At 45.7% G+C, this 19,916-nt stretch overlaps 1 protein-coding gene across 2 annotated transcripts in view; it reads left to right on the top strand.

The window, feature by feature from the left end:
* COL4A2 (collagen type IV alpha 2 chain) overlaps positions 1-19,916 on the top strand; it is a 711,921-nt gene that overhangs the window by 298,463 nt on the left and 393,542 nt on the right. The window lies entirely within an intron of this gene.

Here is a 19,916-nt window from a genome sequence, read left to right as displayed (position 1 = left end):
CTTTCTCAAAGTTTATTCTCAACACCCTATCTCAGTGGCAGGTGGCACCCTGTCTTCAAGACTACCAGTTGTTTTTGTCAAGTGAAAATAATCTATGGAAGTAACAAAGATAGGTTCCCTATACTGTAATACTTTCAGGATAATAAAGCAAAAATTGTGCAAGTAAAGCCCAATATCATTTATTAAAAATCAAAGCATGCTTATCTGAAAATTGTTTGGTCCTACAGTCTCTTTCCTTAGGTAGTTGTCTTGTAGAGTAAACATAAAAACAAGCATAGTAACAAAGTGTAGAATTTAAAAAAAAAAAAAAAAAACCAAAGCAAACAGCATATTTTTATTGATGCAAGTAAGAAATAATGGGGTATATTTACTAAAATTCGTATTTTCCCGTTTGAGGTCAAAGTTCAATCACGAATGACATCGAAAGTGTAAAATTGCAACTTTTTGAATTTAGTACGACTAATTTACTAAGCTGCCGTATTCTGCACTTTCGGATTTACCGATGTCGATGTCATTCGTTTTTTTAGGCAGTGTTTTACGTGAGTGACTTGTAAAACACTGCCGACTTTAATACAATGAATCTCGTCCGGATCTGAGAGATCCGTGCTGGGCTTCATTGTGCACCTTTTAAAAAAATAAAATCAGTGTTAAAATCCCCCAAAAAATTGCGTGGGGTCCCCCCTCCTAAGCCAAACCAGCCTCGGGCTCTTTGAGCCGGTCCTGGTTGCAAAAATATGGGGGGGGGAAATGATAGAGGTTCCCCCATAATTAAACAACCAGCACCGGGCTCTGCGCCTGGTCCTGGTTCCAAAAATACGGGGGACAAAAAGCGTAGGGGTCCCCCGTATTTCTGAAACCAGCACCGGGCTCCACTAGCCAGATACATAATGCCACAGCCGGGGGACACTTTTATATAGGTCCCGGCGGCCCTGGCATTACATAACCAACTAGTCACCCCTGGCCGGGGTACCCTGGAGGAGTGGGGACCCCTTCAATCAAGGGGTCCCCCCCCTCCAGCCACCCAAGGACCAGGGGTGAAGCCCGAGGCTGTCCCCCCCCCCCATCCAAGGGCTGCGGATGGGAGGCTGATAGCCGTTTTGTTAAAAAATGAATATTGTTTTTAGTAGCAGTACTACAAGTCCCAGCAAGCCTCCCCCGCAAGTTGGTACTTGGAGAACCACAAGTACCAGCATGCGGAGGAAAACCGGGCCCGCTGGTACCTGTAGTACTACTACTAAAAAAATACCCCAATAAAAACATAAGACACACACCTTGAAAGTATAACTTTAATGCATACATCCACACCTCCATATACACATACTTACCTTATGTTCACACGAGGGTCGGTCCTCTTCTCCATGTAGAATCCATGGTGTACCTGTGGAAAAAATTATACTCACAAAATCCAGTGTAGAAGGCTCTTCTTGTAATCCATTTGTAATCCAGGTACTTGTCAAAATAAAAAAACGGACACCCGACCTCGCACTGAAAGGGGCCACATGTTTTCACATGGGACCCCTTTCCCCGAATGCCAGGAACCCCCTCTGACTTATGTCTAAGACGGTTCCATCAGCCAATCAGGGAGCGCCACGTTGTGGCACCCTCCTGATTGGCTGTGTGCTCCTGTACTGTATGACAGGCAGCACACGGCAGTGTTACAATGTAGCGCCTATGCGCTCCATTGTAACCAATGGTGGGAACTTTGTGGTCAGCGGTGAGGTTACTTTCGGTCAACCGCTGACCACAAAGTTCCCACCATTGGTTACAATGGAGCGCATAGGCGCTACATTGTAACACTGCCGTGTGCTGCCTGTCATACAGTACAGGAGCACACAGCCAATCAGGAGGGTGCCACAACGTGGCGCTCCCTGATTGGCTGATGGAACCGTCTTAGACATAAGTCAGAGGGGGTTCCTGGCATTCGGGGAAAGGGGTCCCATGTGAAAACATGTGGCCCCTTTCAGTGCGAGGTCGGGTGTCCGTTTTTTTATTTTGACAAGTACCTGGATTACAAATGGATTACAAGAAGAGCCTTCTACACTGGATTTTGTGAGTATAATTTTTTCCACAGGTACACCATGGATTCTACATGGAGAAGAGGACCGACCCTCGTGTGAACATAAGGTAAGTATGTGTATATGGAGGTGTGGATGTATGCATTAAAGTTATACTTTCAAGGTGTATGTCTTATGTTTTTATTGGGGTATTTTTTTAGTAGTAGTACTACAGGTACCAGCGGGCCCGGTTTTCCTCCGCATGCTGGTACTTGTGGTTCTCCAAGTACCAGCTTGCGGGGGAGGCTTGCTGGGACTTGTAGTACTGCTACTAAAAACAATATTAATTTTTTAGCAAAACGGCTATCAGCCTCCCATCCGCAGCCCTTGGATGGGGGGGACAGCCTCGGGGTTCACCCCTGGTCCTTGGGTGGCTGGAGGGGGGGGACCCCTTGATTGAAGGGGTCCCCACTCCTCCAGGGTACCCCGGCCAGGGGTGACTAGTTGGTTATGTAATGCCAGGGCCGCCGGGACCTATATAAAAGTGTCCCCCGGCTGTGGCATTATGTATCTGGCTAGTGGAGCCCGGTGCTGGTTTCAGAAATACGGGGGACCCCTACGCTTTTTGTCCCCCGTATTTTTGGAACCAGGACCAGGCGCAGAGCCCGGTGCTGGTTGTTTAAATATGGGGGAACCTCTATCATTTTTTTCCCCATATTTTTGCAACCAGGACCGGCTCAAAGAGCCCGAGGCTGGTTTTGCTTAGGAGGGGGGACCCCACGCATTTTTTTTCCAAAAATATAACACTTTCCTATCCCCTTCCCACTGATAAACATGCACGGATCTCATGGATCCGTGCATACCTATCCAAACACGGGATAAAAAAGCAGGTCTGTTTTTTTTTAGCACTTTTTCACGAATTGTATTTCAGCACGGCAGTGTTTGGCTATTGTCGGCAGTGTTTGTGATTTGCACTTTTTAGTAAATTACCGATTTCTACCAAATTGCAGGCGTATTTGACCGATGGTGTATTGATTCGTGATTTTTTCCTAGGACTTCCAATATATTACGAATGCCCTCATCACTGCCGAGATTTTTGCTTAGCAAATTACCGAAATGACACTTTGAAGAAAAAACGGCATCTCGGTCAAAATCGGGACCTTAGTAAATATACCCCAATATGTGTACATCAAGTAATAATTAAAAAAATGCTTATCTGATCAGTCCTTAAACAGAAGCGCACTAGCTGCCATCAGTCCCATAGCTTTCAGAGAGGTAAGGTAGTGTCCTGTATATAGGTGGTTATTCCGAGTTGATCGCTCGCTAGCTGTTTTTACTTTAGCAGCCATGCAAACGCTATGCTGCCTCCCACTGGGAGTGTATTTTAGCTTAGCAGAAGTGCGAACGAAAGGATCGCAGAGCAGCCACAAAGTTTTTTTGTGTAGTTTTAGAGTAGCTCAAAACCTACTCAGCGCTTGCGATGACTTCAGACTGTTAAGTTCCTGTTTTGACGTCACAAACACGCCCTGCGTTCGCCTAGCCACGCCTACGTTTTTCCTGGGACGCCTGCGTTTTTTCGAACACTCCCTGAAAACGGTCAGTTGACACCCAGAAATGCCCACTTCATGTCAATCACTCTGCGGCCAGCAGTGCGAATGAAAAGCTTCGCTAGACCTTGTGTGAAACTCCATCGCTCGTTGTAATAGTACGCCGCGTGTGTGCATTGCGCCGCATACGCATGCGCAGAAGTGCCTTTTTTTTGCCTCATCGCTGCACAGCGAACGAATGCAGCTAGCGATCAACTCGGAATGACCACCATAGACACTACTTTATCTGAAATCTCTCAGGACTGATGGCAGTGGCCTAATCCCTAAGAAGAGGAAGACATATACCCCAATATGTTTACATCAAGTAATAATTAAAAAAATGCTTATCTGATCAGTCCTTAAACAGAAGCGCACTAGCTGCCATCAGTCCCATAGCTTTCAGAGAGGTAAGGTAGTGTCCTGTATATAGGTGGTTATTCCGAGTTGATCGCTCGCTAGCTGTTTTTACTTTAGCAGCCATGCAAACGCTATGCTGCCTCCCACTGGGAGTGTATTTTAGCTTAGCAGAAGTGCGAACGAAAGGATCGCAGAGCAGCCACAAAGTTTTTTTGTGTAGTTTTAGAGTAGCTCAAAACCTACTCAGCGCTTGCGATGACTTCAGACTGTTAAGTTCCTGTTTTGACGTCACAAACACGCCCTGCGTTCGCCTAGCCACGCCTACGTTTTTCCTGGGACGCCTGCGTTTTTTCGAACACTCCCTGAAAACGGTCAGTTGACACCCAGAAATGCCCACTTCATGTCAATCACTCTGCGGCCAGCAGTGCGAATGAAAAGCTTCGCTAGACCTTGTGTGAAACTCCATCGCTCGTTGTAATAGTACGCCGCGTGTGTGCATTGCGCCGCATACGCATGCGCAGAAGTGCCTTTTTTTTGCCTCATTGCTGCACAGCGAACGAATGCAGCTAGCGATCAACTCGGAATGACCACCATAGACACTACTTTATCTGAAATCTCTCAGTACTGATGGCAGTGGCCTAATCCCTAAGAAGAGGAAGACATATCTAATGAAGGAGAGAGTAAAACAAAACAATTTTTAGATAAGCAGATAAGCTTGCCTTCAATTTCACTTTGTCACCCTAAAAATACTTCAACTATTTGTGATTACACTCAGGCTAGCTGAAGTGTGGACAGACCTTGTACTTTGTCCTCGCTTTAACAGGTAATTTGAAGTGCTTTCACTAAAGCATCTCAGAGCTTCTTTAGTACCTTGTGTACTGTCTAGTTAATGAGCATTCTGATGGAACTGTATTGTCGTTAAAGCTTCTGAGACAAAATAAAATATAGTGAGCCCTTGTCTTGTGTAGAGGTTTACTCACTTATAATATTTCTTGGACTATCAGGATCAAGTAACGGTAGTTTAATAGGCTTTGAAAATGCACATAAAACACTTGAAATAATGTCCATGTTTTAATACCCACTCCATAAACATTAATTGGTTCTGTTTACTTTTATTTGAGTCATTTTGTCTGTACACATTTACCGACTATCTGCACACATTTAGCTATATAACGACTATTGGTGGTTAGCTGGAACCTAGAGACTTGTCAATAATACCCCTTTTCCACTGCTGCTAAAATTGCAGTGATAACCTGGGAGCAGGTCAGTGAAAAAGGGTGAAGGGGGTAATAGCAGGTAAAGAGCATGAGGACTGGCATATAAAGTGCGTCAGTAGGGGTCTGATGGCACGTAAGGTGCACCTGGAGGGTTCTGCTGGCACATAAGGATCATCTGCAGAGGATCCATGGCACATAAAGGATATGGCATAAAAATATCACTTCTGAGAGGCATGGGACATGTGTAGAGTTAAATTCTGGTGCCCATAAACCTCTCTTATATATGTCATGCCCATTACCCCCTTATATATATTAAACCCATTACTCCCCCTTATATATTGTATGCCCATCACCCCCTTATATATTTAAAGCCCATTACCATCTTACATAGTTTTCTTACGACCTAGAGGATACTGGGGTCCATTTAGTACCATGGGGTATAGACGGGTCCACTAGGAACCATGGGCACTATAAGAATTTGATAGTGTGGTCTGGCTCCTCCCTCTATGCCCCTCCTACCAGACTCAGTTTAGAAAATGTGCCCGGAGGAGCCGGTCACGCTGAAGGAAGCTCCTGAAGAGTTTTCTGCATTTATTTTCTCTGTTTGTTGTTTTCAGACAGGGCTGGTTGACAGTCACCAGCCTGCCTGCTTCGTGGGACTTAGGGGGGGGATGGCCCAACCTCTTGAAGGGTTGATGGTCCCCTTCCCCGCTGACAGGACACTGAGCTCCTGCGGGAACTATTCGCAAGCCCCACCATGGCGAGCGTACATTCCCGCAGCACGCCGCCACCCCTAACAGAGCCAGAAGAGTGGTGAGTACTGAGCCGGGGTCCCAGTTAGCAGGGCGCCGGCCATTATGGTGGCACGAGGGTATGGAGACGCACGGCTTCTAAACAGGGCGGAATGCATCTCCAGACACAGTACACAACTGCGTCTCAGTACACTGTACACAATACCCAGACTGGCGACACAGCCTTAAAACGGTTTCTCTCCATTTTAAGCACCAGATTCCTCCAGTATAAAAAAAGCAGGAAGACCGCGCACCATTGGAGGAGCGGGGCTTCACTATGAGAGGATCCAGCAGCTCACCAGCGCCATTTTCCCTCTGCAGTGGACACAGACGTTGACAGGACAGGAACGCGCAGCTCCTCCGGTGTGACTCCAAATTACCTCAGCGGTACCAGAGGGGCATAACAGGGGGGGAGCAACTTTTAGTGTACTAAGTCCTCTATCAGGGTACTCAGTCTGCGACCCAAGCTAAGTTTGGCATTAGCGATAGGGGCGCGGTGGGGGCTGGCTCCAAACAACTTTTTGTCTCCCTGAAGGGCTCTTTGTTGGTTAATTGTGCTTAAACTTTTCCTGTGTGTGTGTGTGCTGTCACATTTACATTATGTCAGGAAAAGAGTGTGTTTCTTGTACAGCGGAGTGTTCCTTTTCATCAGGGGGCTCACTACTGGGTACTCAGGGTTCACAAGCTAGCGGGGCTGAACCGGAGTGGGTTAATTCTCTCAAAGGAATGATTTCCACTCTTTCTACAAAATTGTCCCGCAATGAGAAAGAGACGCAATACTTAAAACAAACTGTGGATGAGTTTATGAACAGAGACACAGTCCCCAAAAAAGCGTCTCAGTCCCCTCCCTTTTGTCCGCAAAAGCGATCTCTGGCCCATATCCTGCAATCTGACTCTGACGCTGATGGGTCAGACTTGGAGGAAGGTGAGGTAGACTTGGAGGGGGGGGGGTGTGGCTCTGTCACAGGGAATAGGGGCTCTTATAGAGGCTATCAAAGATGTTCTACATATCCCTGATAAGGTATCAGAGGAGAGTGAGGGATCTTATTTTAATGTAAAGAAAAAGTCCTCAGTTACTTTTCCTGTGTCAAAGGAATTGAATACACTGTTTGAAGAACCATAGGTTAATCCTGATAAGAAGTTTCAGATCCCTAAAAGGCTGCTCTCATCTTTTCCTTTTCCTCTGGAGGATAGGAAAAAATGGCAAAATCCACCGATAGTGGACGCATCAGTCTCTAGGCTGTCACGTAAAATTGTATTGCCTGTTCCTGGGGCAGCCTCCCTAAAAGACACGGCTGATCGTAAAATTGAGACTACACTCAAATCATTGTACACAGCTGCTGGGGTGGCCCAAAGACCCACTATTGCATGTGCGTGGATCACTAAAGCCATTGTGAAATGGTCAGGTAACCTAATTGAAGGGTTAGATTCCTTATCTAGGTGGGATGTTGTCTTACTCCTGCAGTATATACTGGACTCTGCGAACTTTATGGTGAAAGCCATAAAGGAAATAGGCATGCTTAATGCATGCACCACTGCTGTGGCGGTGTCGGCACGCAGGGGCTTGTGGCTACTCCAGTGGGCTGCTGACGCGGACTCCAGGAAAGGCGTGGAAGGCCTACCATTCACAGGAGAGGCCTTGTTTGGAGATGAACTAGACAAATGGATCTCAACAGCTACTGCGGGCAAGTCTACTTATCTTCCTTCCGCAGCCCCCCCAACCAAAAAGACTTATTCAGCTTCTTAGTTACAGTTCTTTCGGACAGCCAAGTTCAAGGGCAAATCCAGAGGTGCTTCTAAGTCCTCCAGTGGCGCAAGAGATAAACCACGCAAACCAGCAACTGCAGGTGCTCAGGAACAGAGCTCAGGCTCTGCTTCCTCAAAGACTTCAGCATGACGGTGGACCGCAATGCCTGGGAGACTGTCAGGTGGGAGCCCGAATACAATTCTTCAGTCAGATCTGGTCAGATTCGTGCCAGGATCCCTGGGTCATAATAGGATTTTAATTACCTACCGGTAAAGCCTTTTCTCGTAGTCCGTAGAGGATACTGGGGTCCACATTAGTACCATGGGGTATAGACGGGTCCACTAGGAGGCATTGGCACTTTAAGAGTTTGAGAGTGTGGGCTGGCTCCTCCCTCTATGCCCCTCCTACCAGACTCAGTCTAGAAACTGTGCCCGAGGAGACGGACATCTTCGAGAGAAGGATTATACACAGATAGTGGTGAGATTCGCACCAGCTCACACATACAAGGCAAACCAAGCTAACTAGCTTCAAACACAGCAATGGCTGAAACATTATTTACCAAGTAATAATGCAGTACTCAACTAAAAACAAAGTTTTACTGAACCAGATAATGACTGCAGGAAAACAAAGCGCTGGGCGGGCATCCTCTATGGACTACGAGAAAAGGATTTACTGATAGGTAATTAAAATCCTATTTTCTCTTACGTCCTAGAGGTTGCTGGGGTCCACATTAGTACCATGGGGATGTACCAAAGCTCCCAGAACGGGAGGGAGAGCACACAGGGTCCTGCAGAACCAATTGACCAAACTTAAGGTCCTCAGAGGCCAAAGTATCAAACTTGTAGAACTTTGCGAACGTGTTCGACCCGAACCAAGTAGCTGCTCGGCAGAGTTGCAAAGCCGAGACACCCCGGGCAGCCGCCCAGGAAGAACCTACCTTACGAGTAGAGTGGGCCTTAACAGACGTAGGACACGGCAAGCCTGCCATAGAATTACGCATGCTGGGTAGTGAACCTGATCCAGCAAGATATCGTCTGCTTAGAAGCAGAACACCCAATTTTTTTGGGGATCATACAGGACAAACAGAGAGTCCAATTTTCTGTGACGAGCAGTCCTCCTCACATAGATTTTTAGAGCCCATACAACATCTAAGGACTTTGATGAAATTGAGGAGTCAGTCGCAACTTGCACCACAATAGGTTGGTTGATATGAAATGCCGAAACAACCTTCGGAAGAAACTGCTGATGTGTCCGAAGCTCAGCTCTATCTTCATGGAAGATCAAGTATGGGCTTTTACATGACAAAGCCCCCAACTCCGACACACGTCTAGCAGAAGCTAAGGCCAACAAAGTGACAGCCTTCCACGTGAGAAACTTGACCTCAACCTCCTGTAGAGGTTCAAACCAGTCTGACTAGAGGAACTGCAACACCACGTTAAGATCCCAGGGCGCCGTAGGCGGTACAAAGGGAGGTTGGATGTGCAGAACTCCCTTCAAAAAAGTCTGAACCTCAGGGAGGGCAGCCAACTGTTTCTGGAAGAAAATGGATAGGGCCGAAATTTGGACCTTTACGGATCCCAACCTCAGGCCCATATCCACACCTGCTTGCAGGAAGAGGAGAAAATGTCCCAGTTGAAACTCCACCGTAGGATACTTCTTGGACTCACACCAAAATACATATTTTTTCCAAATACGATGGTAATGTTTAGACGTTACTCCTTTCCTAGCCTGTATCAGGATAGGAATAACCTTGTTCGGAATGCCCTTCCGAGCTAGTATCTGGCATTCAACCTCCATGCCGTCAAACGCAGCCGCAATAAGTCTTGATAGGCGAATGGCCCCTGCTGCAGCAGGTCCTCCCGAAGAGGAAGAGGCCTCAGCTCTTCTAGCAGTAGATCCAGAAGATCCACATACCAAGCCCTTCTTGGCCAGTCTGGAGCAATGAGGATCGCTTGAACCCTTGTACTCCTTAAGAGCTTTAGCACTCTTGGAATGAGTGGGAGTGGTGGAAACACGTACACCGACTGGAAAACCCACGGAGTCACTAGGGCGTCCATCGCCACTGCTTGCGGGTCCCTCGACCTGAAACAATATCGCCAAAGCTTCTCGTTGAGACGAGAGGCCATCATGTCTATTTGAGGTACACCCCAAAGATCTGTTACCTCTTTGAACACCTCCGGATGGAGACCCCACTCTCCTGGATGGAGATCGTGTCTGCTGAGGAAGGCCGCTTCCCAGTTGTCTACTCCCGGAATGAAGATTGCTGACAGTGCCAATGCGCGTTTTTCTGCCCAGAGGATTATTCTTGTTACTTCTGACATTGCAGCTCTGCTCTTCGTTCCGCCCTGTCAGTTTATGTAAACCACTGTTGTCACGATGGAATACAAGGAAAGGCTTGAAAGACTAGGCATGTTTACATTGGAAAAGCGGAGACTAAGAGGGGATATGATCAACATCTACAAATATATAAGGGGACAATACTCAGAGCTTGCGCGGGACCTGTTTTTGGTTAGATCAACACAGAGGACTCGTGGACACTCGCTCAGGTTAGAGAAGAGGAGATTCCGCACAATACGGCGTAAAGGCTTTTTCACGGTAAGGACAATACGTGTTTGGAATTCCCTGCCCGAGGGAGTTGTAATGGCGGAATCTGTCAACACCTTTAAGAATGGGTTAGATAAATTCCTATTGGATAAGGATATCCAGGGGTATGGTGCATAGTCATGCATTATAGTTACTATTTAGTCAAATCATCATGCAGAGGACACCACAAATAGGTTGAACTCGATGGACAATTGTCTTTTTTCAACCTCAGATACTATGTTACTATGTTACATTGTCCGACTGCACTTGAATGGCCCGATTTCTCAGAAGATGGGCCGCTTGGAGAAGACCGTTGTAGATGGCTCTTAGTTCTAGAATGTGTATCGGCAGGCCGGCTTCCAGACTTGACCACCTTTCTTGGAAGGTCTCCGCTTGAGTGACTGCGCCCCAGCCCCGGAGACTTGCATCCGTGGTTAGAAGGATCCAGTCCTGAATCCTGAACCTGCGGCCCTCCAGAAGGTGAGGCAGTTGCAACCACCAGAGGAGTGAAATCTTGGCCTTTGGCGACAGACGTATTCTCTGGTGCATATGTAGATGGGATCCCGACCACTTGTCCAGGAGATCCAGTAGGAAGGACCGAGCATGAAACCTTCCGTACTGCAGAGCCTCGTAAGAGGCCACCATCTTCCCCAGAAGGCGAATGCACTGATGAACCGACATTCGGGCTGGCTTCAGGACACCCAGGACCATTGTTTGTATCACCAACGCCTTTTCCAGTGGAAGAAATACCCCCTGCACTTCCGTGTCGAGGATCATACCCAGAAAGGACAACCCCCTGGTTGGTTCCAAATGTGATTTTGGAAGATTCAGGATCCAATTGTGTTCCCTGAGCAGGTGGGTCGTGACAAGAATGGACTGCAACAGCTACTCCCTGGACGATGCCTTTATCAGCAGATCGTCCGGATATGGAATTATGTTCACCCCCTGTCTGCGGAGGAGACCCATAATTTCCGCCATCACCTTGATGAATACCCTCGGTGCTGTGGAGAGGCCGAATGGTTGGGCCTGGAACTGATAGTGACAGCCCAACAGTGTGAACCAGAGATAAGCTTGATGCGGCAGCCAAATCGGAATGTGGAGGTACGCATCCTTGATATCCAGGGATACCAGGAATTCCCCCTCCTTCAGACCTGATATCGCCGCCCTCAGAGACTCCATTTTGAACTTGAACTCCCTCAGAAAGGGGTTTAGTGATTTTAAGTTCAGAATGGGCCTGACCAAACCATCCGGTTTCGGTACCACGAAAAGGTTTGAATAGTAACCCTTGTCTTGCATCTGTGGAGGAACCGGTACAATAACCTGCACCTCCACCAACTTCTGAATGGTACCCTGTAGGATAACCCTGTCTGTCGGCAAAGCCAGCAAGCCTGATTTGAAGAACCAGTGAGAAAGGAGATCTTGAAATTCCAGTCGGTATCCCTGGGACACAATATGTTGTACCCAGGGATCCAGGCCGGACGACACCCAAACGTGACTGAAATGTCTGAGTCTCGCCCCCACCGGCCCTACCTCCAGGCCGCGTGGTCCACCATCATGCAGAGAACTTTGGCGTACCTGAAGCAGGTTTTTGTTCCTGGGAACCTGCAGCAGCAGGTTTCTTGGATTTTGGTCGACCTCCTCTAAAGAAGGTGTTGGACGGTTTGGCCTTTCTCGCTTTAGTAATCCGAAAGGACTGTGAAGCTGCTGAATAAAAAGGCCTCTTCATAGCAGGTGCAGCTGAGGGGAGAAAAGGTGACTTACCCGCTGTAGCCATGGATATCCACGCATCCAACGCTTCCCCAAAGAGAGCCTGACCTGTGTAGGGTAGGGTCTCCACACCTTTCCTGGATTCCGCGTCAGCAGACCACTGGCGCAGCCACAGTCCTCAGCGAGCTGAGACAGACATGGAAGAAATTCCTGCAGCCATTGAACCCAGGTCCTTCATGGATTCCACCATAAATCCTGCAGAATCCCGAATGTTACGTAAAATCAAATCAACGTCACTTTTATCCATTGTATCTAAATCCTCAAGTAAAGTGCCTGACCACTTTGCTATAGCTTTGGAAATCCATGCACAGGCAATAGTAGGACGTAGTATCGCCCCTGAAGCCGTGTATATGGATTTGAGCGTAGCATCAACTTTGCTATCAGCCGGCTCCTTTAAGGCGGTAGATCCTGGAACCGTTAAAACCACCTTTTTTGAGAGTCTGGATACAGACGTGTCCACTATGGGTAGGTTTTACCATTTTTTTTTAATCCTCCTCCGGAAAGGGGAAAGCAACCAGAACCATTTTAGGGATCTGGAATCTTTTCTTCGGGTTTTCCCACGCTTTTTCAAAAATAGCATTCAATTCTTTGGACGCAGGGAAGGTTAGCGAGGCTTTCTTACGGTCTGTGAAGTAAGCCTCCTCAACCTGCTCAGGTGTTGTATCTGTAATATTCAACACATCCCTTATAGCCTCTATCATCAACTGCACCCCTTTAGCAAGCGATGCGGTCCTCCTGAGCACATCCCCATCACCGTCTGCCGTTTCAGAATCGGTATCCGTGTCATCTTGCATAATCTGGGCAAGAGCACGTTTATAGGAACCTACAGAGGGAGGTCCTGAGGTAACAGAACCGGACCAAACTGCCATAGAGTTCTGTAAAACCTGAGTTGCAGATTCATTATGTGCAACCCTAGTAGAAATCTCAGCCATCATAGATTTGAAAGAGGAAAACCATTCATGTTCCCTTGCTGGTATCTACGCTAAAACAGTGCAATCCTGAGTACCTGGAATGAGATTATCCTGAGAGGACAAATCCTCTGCAGCATATGACACAGAGGTGGTCATTCCGAGTTGTTCGCTCGCTAGCAGTTTTTAGCAGCAGTGCAAACGCATTGTCGCCGCCCACCGGGTATTTTCGCATTGCAGAAGTGCGAACGCCTGTGCAGCAGAGCGCCTGCAAAAACATTTTGTGCAAAACAAGACCAGTCCTGGACTTACTCTTCGTGTGCGTTGATTCTAACGTTGGTAGGAGGGGCATAGAGGGAGGAGCCAGCCCACACTCTCAAACTCTTAAAGTGCCAATTGCTCCTAGTGGACCTGTCTATACCCCATGGTACTAATGTGGACCCCAGCATCCTCTAGGACGTAAGAGAAAGATCTTATTTCCCAGGGCTACAGACTGGAGTTTCAAGAGCTCCCACCTCACAGATTCTTCAAGTCAGGCTTGCCAGTTTCACAAGAGGCAAGTATAGCTTTACAGCATGCTATCCAACATGGAGTCACAAAAGGTGTTCCTTCCGTTGGAAAAGGCATTGGTAATCCAGTCAATGGTTCGGGATGTCCTGAAGCCAACCCGGGTGTCGGTGCATCTGTGCATTCGCCTTCTGGGGAAAATGGTGCCCCCTTTAATACGGAAGGTTTCACGCAAGACCCTTCCAGCTTGATCTGTTGGACAAATGGTCTGGATCGCATCTTCACATGCACCAGAGGATCTGTCTGTTGCCAAAGGCCAGGATCTCCCTTCTGTGATGGCCTCAGAGGTTGGGGAGCAGTCACTCGGGGGGTACAGTTTCAGGGAAGATGGTCAAGTCAGGAAGTCATCCTTCCAATCAACATTCTGGAACTCAGGGCCATATACAACGCCCTTCTGCAGGCCTCACATCTTCTTCATGATCGGGCAATTCAGGTCCAGTCGGACAATGTGACAGCAGTAACGTACATAAACCGACAGAGCGGAACGAAAAGCAGAGCAGCAATGTCAGAGGTGTCAAGAATTCTCCTCTGGGCAGAAAGAAACGATGTGGCATTGTCAGCGGCATTTATTCTGGGAGTAGACAACTGGGAAGCAGACTTCCTCAGGAGACGCGACCTGCACCCAGGGGAGTGGGGCCTTCACCCGGAAGTGTTCAGGTGCTTGACAAGTCGATGGGGATATCCACAGATCGACATGATGGCCTCTGGTCTCAACAAGAAGCTCAGGCGGTATTGTTCCAGGTCGAGAGACCCACAGGCTGTGGCGATAGACGCCCTGACGACTCCATGGATCTATCAGATGGTGTACGTGTTTCCTCCACTTTCTCTGATCCCAAGAATTCTAAAGTGAAGGAAAAGGTTCAAGCAATACTCATTGCTCCGGACTGGCCAAGAACGTGGACCTTCTGGAGATGCTCCTCGAAGATTCATGGCCTCTACCTCTTCACGAGGATCTTCTGCAACATTGCCCGTTCATCCTACAGGACTCACCGCGGCTACATTTGAGGGCATGGAAGTTGAACGGCTGATTCTAGCCAGGAGTGGGATCCCTAGAAAGGTTATCCCGACTATGATCCAAGCCAGGAAGGGGGTAATGTCTAAGCATTACCATCGTGTTTGGAAGAAATACGTCTCTTGGTGTGAGAGCAGAAATTATTCTGCAGTGGAATTTCATCTGGGACGTTTCCTGCTTTTTCTGCAGGCAGGCGTGGATGTGGGCCTGCGTCTGGGCTCCATAAAAGTCCAGATTTCGGCCTTGTCCATTTTCTTTCAGAAACAATTGGCTTCTCTCCCTGAGGTCCAGACATTCTTGAAAGTTGTTCTGCACATCCAACCTTCCTTTGTGCCTCCTGCGGCACCTTGGGATCTCAATGTGGTGCTGCAGTTCCTCCAATTGGACTGGTTTGAACCGTTACAGGAGGTGGACGTAAAATATCTTACATGGAAGACAGTCACATTGTTGGCCTTGGCTTCAGTAAGACGTGTGTCAGAGCTGGGGGCTTTGCCTCACAAAAGTCCTTATTTAATTTTCCATGAGGACAGAGCTGAACTCAGAACTCGTCAGCATTTTCTTCCTAAAGTGGTGTCCGCATTTCACATCAACCAACCTATTGTGGTTCCGGTTTTCACCGACACCTCTGCTACTTCAAAGTCTTTGGATGTTTTGATGGCTTTGAAGGTGTATGTGAAAAGAACAGCTCGTCACAGAAAGACGGACTCGCTGATTGTTCTTTATGATCCCAATAAGATTGGGTGTCCTGCTTCAAAGAAGACAATTGCACCTGGATCAGACTTACTATCCAGCATACTTATTCCACGGCAGGTTTGCCATGTCCAAAATCTGTACAGGCCCACTCCACTAGGTCGGTGGGTTCTTCTTGGGCAGCTGCCCGGGGTGTCTCGGCTTTACAGCTCTGCCGAGCAGCTACTTGGTCAGGTTCGAACACGTTTTCCTAAGTTCTACAAGTTTGATACATTGTCCTCTGAGGACCTTCAGTTTGGTCAATCAGTTCTGCAAGAACCTCAGCACTCTCCCACCCAGTTTGGGAGCTTTGGTACATCCCCATGGTAATAAATGGACCCTAGTATCCTCTAGGATGTAAGAGAAAATAGGATTTAATTACCTACCGGTAAATCCTTTTCTCGTAGTCCGTAGAGGATACTGGGTACCCGCCCAGTGCTTCGTTGTTCCTGCACTGTTACTTCATTAAGTTATGTTGGTTCAGCCATTGCTGTTCCTGTTTCAAGTATGGTTTGCTTGGCTTTCCTCTTGTTGTGTGTGCTGGTTCGGAATCTCACCACTATCCTTATCTATCCTTCTCTCAAAGTATGTTCGTCTCCTCGGGCACAGTTTCCTAGACTGAGTCTGGTAGGAGCGGCATAGAGGAAGGAGCCAGCCCACTCTATCAAATTCTTAAAGTGTCCATGGCTCCTAGTGGACCCATCTATACCCCATGGTACTAAATAAACCTCAGTATCCTCTACGGACTACGAGAAAAGGATTTACTGGTAGATAATTAAAATCCTATTTTTCTGCTTATCACAACCCTCTCACCACTTTTTAAATATTTTAAATATCACAATCCCCTCCTATAACTTAAAATAAATGTGCCTCTTCACATTTTTATTTTATAAGCTGGCTGTGGCTGGGAGTAACTGGTTCATTCCCCTCAGGCACCAGTTACTTCCTTGGATGGCTCCTCACAGGGGCAGATCATCAAATGAGACATCCAGATGTCATGATGTCTCTCCCCACAGAGTGTCCAAAACAATCTTCTGAAGGCTAATTCACTTGTTAGAGCATAAGAGAGAAACCTATTAATTTTGAGATTTATTCATAATAGTGTGCTTTGTAGTAACACGTGAAGACAAAATGCCAACTGTAACGAGTATCCAGATTGCAGTAATGTGAGAGAATCTACCATAAACCATATCCCCATTGTGTATAGTCGTGCAAATAAGAGTTAAGCAGAGTTTGTTTCTATATATCAAGCCTAGTTTGGAACAGTTTAGTTGTCAGGATGTATACCCTTAACCCAAACCAAATATTTATACCTAGATATTGATGAATAGATTAGGTGAAATAACATGACAATTTTGATCTGTTTTCTAAAATATATTGTTTTAAGTTGACCAGTTCCCCATATGAGATAAATCAGATTGCAATACATTCATAAGGTCAGAAACATTTAAGGTGTATGCAGACAAGTTAGTATCATCCTCACACATGTACATATAAGCTGATTTACACTTTCTTGGTAGGTAATGTATAAATAGGGAAATACATAATGATTCCAGAACAGAGCCTTGATTGACTCCAAAAGTAACATTAAGGAGGCTATAGTCGGAGCCAGAGATTGGCACAAACATGCATGATACTGATAAATTGGAAGCTACTTGAAGCCATTTCCATGCATGTCTCCCAATAGATTAGTGCATAGGTGTGCACAGCACATTTTATTAGGGTGTGCACCTCCAATAAAATGGTTTAAGTCTACTAATTAATCCATCACTCAATCAATAAATAACCCCTTATTCTTTCTCATAAACCTTCAATAACTGATCATTTACATCTCATACTCCTTCATTAACCCACTATCATCATCATTGTTCTCAATTCACCCTTTATATCATTGTGAACCGCTCTTATCCTCCATCATTAAGCCTTCATCTTTCAGGATTAACTATCTTTCAAAGTATTATCCACCTGACCACACTCCTCCCCATTCACCCAGGCTGCCATACTGCTCCACAGATGAACTAATCATACATCAGTTCCCCTCTGAGAACATCTGTGCTGAGCACTACATCACTTCTTCTTGATTAGGCAAAAACAGTCAGTTCAACTTCGAACAAGTTTAAAATTCAGTGCTCAACGATGCCAGGCCATCCACACAGCATCCAATTAGAGGGTAGTGGTCAGAATATAAGACATATCACAGAGCTCTCTTCTCTGCCACTCAGATTAATTTAAAAGAAGGCCAAGAGAAGGGCTTGGAGTGCAACACGAGGGTGTATCTGAAATCACCTGCCTCACCCTGTAAGCACGTCCGCCGAAGTATCAGGTTGTTTAAAAGTGTGTGTAGTGTGAGCCACTGTGTTAAAATCGTTAGTTAAATATATAGGAATCATTTTACAGTAATTGTCCATGTTCTGTTCCATACAGAATTTCACTGCTGACATTTCATAGGGTTGCTAGAAAGGATACTGTTTAAGATTATACGTATTTACCAGGGATGTACGGTGAGATAAATGACTCAGGAGACACTGTCTAGCACCAGAGCCAGATTTAAACACAATGTATGAGCCAAAGGGTCCATGTGGGCATTATACACAGGTGCAGCAGTATAAACGCCTGAAAATTTGGTGAGTTTTGACCAGAGATGTGCGGAAAAGGTAGGTGCTGCCATAGACTTTTTACTCCAGAGTTTTGGCTATAAAAATGATTAGAAGATATTTCTAACATATTCTTTGCATTTTTCATATACTTTATACAGTCAAAACTCTGGCGCAAACGTCTCCACCTCACCTGTCTCACCTCACCGACCCCACTGGTATTCACAAAAGATTTATTTTTGTAGCAAAGTCTAATGAGCAAAATAAATCTATTTACAACTGAGCCACATAATATGAAATTATATTTTATTTTAGCCCCTTATCCACTTATTTTTATTAACCCTTTATTTTAGTGAAACAACTGTTTAGTTTATAATACCTATAGTAAATTGTAAATTGCCAACATACATTTTTTTTTATGAATCTTTAACCATATTACAAAAAATAAAGTTACATTTAATTGTGCTAAAGAGCTTTAGCTTAATTTCCATTTTTAAACCTAATATTAAACTAGCGTTACATTTAATGCATGTGAATTACACAGGGAGGAAATAAAAGATTATATGCCAGAACAAAAAAAAAGATAATTTGGACCTGAAAACTTTCTGCTACATTTCAGAATATCGCTAAAGGTTACACTGGTGAGAACCTTTGAATGCTTGAGAGATTAGTATTTGTTACTGTTTAATGGAATGTGTTTACTGTTTATCTATTGTTTGTGCTATTAATAGAGATCCAAATGAACTCTTAAAATTACAAATTAAGGACCTCATTCTGTAAGGAATGCAAAATTTGTGAATCGCAATCCGTCCGATTATCGAACCACTGCGCATGAGCAGCGTTCGCATTGCGCATGCGCGAGTACAAATGCCAACAGAAAATGCGTACATATTGTGATTGCAATGCAGACGCTGTTTGACAGTGAGCCGGCATTTCTGGGTGGAAATCTGATGTTTTCTGGGTGTGTCTGAAACAGACATTTTTAAGGAGGGCCTCTGACGTCAGTGATGACCACTTCCGGCCTCTTGTGTCACAAGAATTGTGGATGACCTTGCCTGGCGCAGATAGCAAAAATCTTCGATTTTCCGGTAATTGCGTATGGTTTTGTGATCATACCACATATTGCGATGCATTCGCAATTTCTGCAATGGACATTTTTTCTCAATTTCTGGGCGGCAACTATTTGATCGCAGAAACTGCTTTTTAGCAGAAACTGCAATCCTTACCGAAAGAGGTCCTAAACTTGGTATACCAGAATTATTAGGCCCGAGAATAAATATATCATAAATAACACTTGCACTTTCCAAGGAGAGTAAAGCATTTCTTTACTTATTCTATGTATGTTTACATTGCTGGTCAGCTTTGTTACTCTGGCTTCTCATTCCATAATCCAAAAAGCTGTATTTTAGCAGCATGGGTTACATAAGGTAACCAGCATTCCTCTGGAATCCATTGGCTGTACAGTGCTGAAGATAAAAAAAAAAAAGAGTAATTGGTAGAAAAAAAAGAAAAGAAATAATTTATGTCCATTCACAATATAGATAGTAAAATGATGACAACCAAATTCTGCTTTTGCTCCAGGAAATAAATAAGTTTAGTAGACAGGGACAATCTTTAACCTTGCAGGTCAGTTGGCTAACTTCTGTTTTCTATTAGTGCAGCAGGCTGTTGGCTTATATGTAAAGGCAGGAAGAATTTCTGTAGGAGTTTTCCAATTATTGTTGTAAGAAAACGGAAATCATATCTTCATTTTAGATGTCAGTTTCTCTACTGTCATGTACATGTGAATAAGTGCACAGCCAGCAGCTGTCTTGAAACTATCCATCCATTTCACTGGCATATAAGAAACAAGACTGCAACAATTGCTGACCTTATTGAATCTGCAGATCTAGCCTGTATTACAGAGACCTGGCTAGATGAAAATGCAGCACCTATATTGGAGGCTGCAGTACCAACAAACTACTCTGTCATCCACAACCCAAGACTGGACCGCAGGGGTGGTGGGGTGGCTATCTGCTTCAAAAAAGAACTTAAACTTAGGGTCCACCCTATTGAAACTACTCG

This window comes from Pseudophryne corroboree, chromosome 2 (genome assembly GCF_028390025.1).
Source record: "Pseudophryne corroboree isolate aPseCor3 chromosome 2, aPseCor3.hap2, whole genome shotgun sequence".
Lineage (NCBI taxonomy): Eukaryota > Metazoa > Chordata > Amphibia > Anura > Myobatrachidae > Pseudophryne > Pseudophryne corroboree.
The sequence above is the reverse complement of the archived record's forward strand: the minus strand, read 5'-3'. Positions and strand labels throughout refer to the sequence as shown.